This window comes from Marmota marmota, unplaced genomic scaffold (assembly GCF_001458135.2).
Source record: "Marmota marmota marmota unplaced genomic scaffold, marMar, whole genome shotgun sequence".
NCBI lineage: Eukaryota > Metazoa > Chordata > Mammalia > Rodentia > Sciuridae > Marmota > Marmota marmota.
Genome location: NW_026000229.1, coordinates 23711294 through 23714188, shown reverse-complemented (window position 1 = coordinate 23714188; position 2895 = coordinate 23711294). Strand labels below are relative to the sequence as shown.

The 2895-nt window shown below is 36.3% G+C and overlaps 1 pseudogene; it reads right to left on the bottom strand.

Moving 5' to 3' along the window:
• Positions 1 to 338: 338 nt before the first annotated feature.
• Positions 339 to 2562, bottom strand: LOC125613333 (annotated as a pseudogene).
• Positions 2563 to 2895: the final 333 nt, after the last annotated feature.

The following is a 2895-nucleotide window of genomic DNA, read 5'->3' as shown; positions in this document are numbered from 1 at the left end:
TTTTTTTTTTTTTTTTTTTTTTTTGCTATAGGATCTCTGAAGGTAAAGCTCAGAAGGGAAAACTGGTAGCAAGAATATTTTAGAACAGATATCTCAAGGGACAACTTTCTATTTACTTCCTACACTCATTAGAGATGTAATACGATAGATTAAAAATATCATTACAGGATAAGGAGAGGCAGGTAGGTTTAATATGTGTATTAGAGAGGGGTAGGGCTCAAACTCCAAATTAACTATTAACCTTTGGTATGCTATCAGAATCCAAAGAAAGCCATTTTAGTTTTTTAAAATGTCTTTCTTGAGTAGTTATCTTTGTTGTTGTTTTTGTTTTTTCCAGCTTAGTCAGTTTTCCTTTTATTCCTTTGGTAATCTCTTCCAGGGTTAACTACTTCTGTTTGTAGGTGATGAAATGTATAAGGTTCCATACTTCAAATGTTGGCACTGCCATGAAAATGGTCTTTTGCTTCATTCAAGTCAGAATAAAAACTTTGGTTCTTGTTTTTTATATTCCAGTTACAGAAGTAGTTTTCACTGTGAGAGTTATCTGAAGATAGCTTTTTAATGGTGGCCTATGACCAGGCTCTAGCTTCTCCAGGAATACTGCAGATTGGATTTAATTTAAACACATATTAAACTAAGGACTTCTTTCAAGTGAATTTAAATGCACTTTATTTTTAGACAACCTACATGACATGTTTTCTCAGAAAAAAAACAAACAATGCCTCCAATACAAATAAACCACGGTCGAAATAAATGTGTTTGAGACGACATCAGTTCCATGTTGTGTGGATGACAAGCAGCAGTTGGCTATGATGACAGATATTAGATCCAAAGTAACTGCCAATTTTGTTTTAACATTTTTTCATTTCTAAGCCATCCTTGAAGAAAATCATATATGGGATCATACCATCCCCATGGTAGTCCAAGAGTTACAACCATGCCATCTGGATTTATGTTTTAACCAAAAAAGAACTGGTAGTTTTGTTTTGTTTTTTTGTTTTTTTCAGAACTGGTAGTTTTTGAAATTAGCAAAGACGTGCTTGATTTGTTCTGCAGCCCCTGTCATAAAAGGTTTTATTCCCTCTGGTCTCTGTTCTTCAAGTTTGCCTTTGATTTTATATAATTTTTGATATACTTTTTGTATGCTTCTTTTGTAAAACTGGTTGCCTGCAAGGGATGGTTCATGATAATATCAATACCAGTGATCACTGTGCTTTTGGCACCTTTGCCCTTGGGTCTTTCTGCAGAGGTATCCATGAGCATGTCACCAGTGTTACCCTCTGTCCTAGGGACCATCCTGCCCTCTACCTCCAGGCATAGCCTGTCCATAATATTCCAGATATGGAAGAAGATCACTGTGGCTGATGAGGTCCTGGAAGATTATCATGATGGTGACTGGAGAGAGAGAGTGGCTGCACTATCTTGGGGGGAGATGGGGGGGGGGGTCAGTTCTATTGGTAAAGACTGACACTATGTGCCTTATATCAATTCTTAGAGATCTTCAAAACAAGAAGGTAACAGGTACTTATTACTTTTAAATAGAATAAATCTTATTCTATTTTATAATCACTAAGTGTTCTTTTATACATCTAAGATATATTATGGGATCTTACTTTTTTCTACATCTTGAAGTATTTTTCTAATTAGTTTATTGCGGCACAATAATTAATCCAAACAATGCTAAAAAGGGGGGGGGGCAGAAAATAGAAGAATGATTCAGTTGCCTAGAAAGATGATACAATACAAACCCATGTGACAAATGCATTATCTTTCATCACATTTTTCAGTTTTCAGATTGGTTTGCACAAAAACTGAATCAACTTTCAAAAAGATACAGAAGACTGAAAACATCATCTTCATTACCTATGTCAGTGAAGAAAAACTTTCCCTCTATCCACCTAGGTTCAGTACCTAGGGACTTGTGAATTAAGAAAGGATGGCAGGAGAAAAGACATAAAATCTTCACTAACATTTACATGCACTACAGTTCACAAAAAAAAAAAAAAGAAGAAAGAAAGAAATTAAATCCAAAGAAATTACTAGAATTAGAGGTTTATATAGCATTTTAATAAAGAAAAAGAGAGATTAGGTTTGAATAATAATATATCATGGGGAAGGAACTAGGAAATGTAAGAAATAACTTAATGCAAGTAGGGTTATGTTAGAAGATATGTTTATTCATCATCTCTGGGTTGATAATCCATCTCAAAGGAAAAAAAGTGTTCTTCCCCTCCCGATATATAAGTGGGAAGCCTCTGTTATGGTTTGGATATGAGGTATCCCACAAAAGCTCATGTGTAAGACAAAGAAAGGTTCAGAGGGGAAATGATTAGGTTGTTAAGAGTCTTAACCCAATCATTACCTATGAATTAATCCCCTGATAGTGATTAAGTGAGTGGTAACTTAAGTGGAAGGTGTGGCTGAAGAAGGTGGTAATTAGGGTGTGGCTTTGGGGTATATCTTTGTATCAGGCAAGTAGAGACCTCTCTCTCTGCTTTCTGATTACCAGGTGAGCTGCCTCCCTCTGCCACACTCTTCTGACATGATGTTCTGCCTCACCTGGAGCCCTGAGGAATACAGCCAGCCTTCTATGGACTAAGATCTCTGAAACTGTGAGCCCCCAAATAAACTTTTCCTCCCTAAAATTATTCTGGTCAGATCTTTTAGTCAATGCAGCAAAAAAGCTGACTAAAACAGAAATTGCTACCAGGAGTGTGGCTACTGTTGTGAGTAATCTGACCATGTGGTTCATAAGTCTTTGGAGCATTTTGGAATTGGTGGGAGGAATTTTGAAATGCTTACCAATGCAAGCTGGAATGCTTTAGATTTTTGTAAGTGGAGCTTAATGGCCAATTCTGGTCAGAAGACCAGAATGCCAACAGGACTATGAACAAA